Raw genomic sequence first — 1116 nt, forward strand, 5'->3', positions numbered from 1 at the left:
AGGTCCTGGGGAGTGTTGCTGAATAAACAGACCTTGGAGTGCAGGTTCATAGCTCCTTGAAAGTGGAGTCGCAGGTAGACAGGGTAGTGAAGGATGTGTTTGGTACACTGGCCTTTATTGGTCAGTGCGTTGAGTATAGGAGTTGGGAGGGTCATGTTGCAGCTGTACAGGACATTGGTTAGGCCACTTTTGGAATACTGTGTTCAATCCTGGTCTCCCTGCTATAGGAAGGATGTTGTGAAACTTGAAAGGCTTCAGAAAAGATTTACAAGGATGTTGCCAGGGTTGGAGGGTTTGAGCTACAGGGAGAGATTGAATAGGCGGGGGCTATTTTCCCTGGAGCGTCAGAGGCTGAGGGATGACCTTGTAGAGATTTATAAAATCATGAGGGGCATGGACAGGGTGAATAGTCTTGGCCTTTTTCCCCAGGGTGGGGGAGTCCAAAACTAGAGGGGCATAGGTTTAAGGTGAGAGGGGAATGATTTAAAAGGGACCTAAGGGGTAACTTTTTCACACAGAGGGTGGTGCGTGTATGGAACGAGCTGCCAGAAGAAGTGGGTGGAGGCTGGTACAATTACAACATTTAAAAGGCATCTGGATGGGTACATGAATAGGAAGGGTTTAGAGGGACATGGGCCAGATACTGGCAAATGGGACTGCATTAATAGGATATCGGCTCGGCATGGACGAGTTGGACCGAAAGGGTCTGTTTCTGTGCTGTACAGCTCTGTGACTCTATGACTATCTCATCCTTCACTCTCTGTCTAGCCTCTCTCTCACTGTTTCTCTTCCTCTCTCTGTTTCTCTGTATTTTCATTTGTCTCTCCCTCTTCTCTCTGACTCTCTGTCTCTACCTCCGTCCCTGTGTTCCACTTTCTAAGTCTCATTCTGTCTATTTCATGTACGATCTCACTTCTCCTTTCTCTATCTCCTGCTCGCTTCTCTCTTCAAACTTCTCTCCTTCTCTCACTTACATATCTCATCACAGTCTCTTGCGCTATCCTTCTCCTGCTCAATCTATCTTACCCTCGACTCCCAAAAGAAGCACGCACCCAGTACTGTCAGGTTGACCAGACGAATGAGACTCAGATGATTCAGCAGGGGATTTACCACCAG

General features: G+C 47.6%; 1 protein-coding gene across 1 annotated transcript in view; it reads left to right on the forward strand.

The window, feature by feature from the left end:
• LOC109925992 (ubiquitin carboxyl-terminal hydrolase 21-like) overlaps positions 1-1116 on the forward strand; it is a 49239-nt gene that overhangs the window by 20397 nt on the left and 27726 nt on the right. The window lies entirely within an intron of this gene.

The sequence above is a fragment of the Rhincodon typus genome, chromosome 48 (genome assembly GCF_021869965.1).
Source record: "Rhincodon typus isolate 14 chromosome 48, sRhiTyp1.1, whole genome shotgun sequence".
Taxonomy (NCBI): domain Eukaryota; kingdom Metazoa; phylum Chordata; class Chondrichthyes; order Orectolobiformes; family Rhincodontidae; genus Rhincodon; species Rhincodon typus.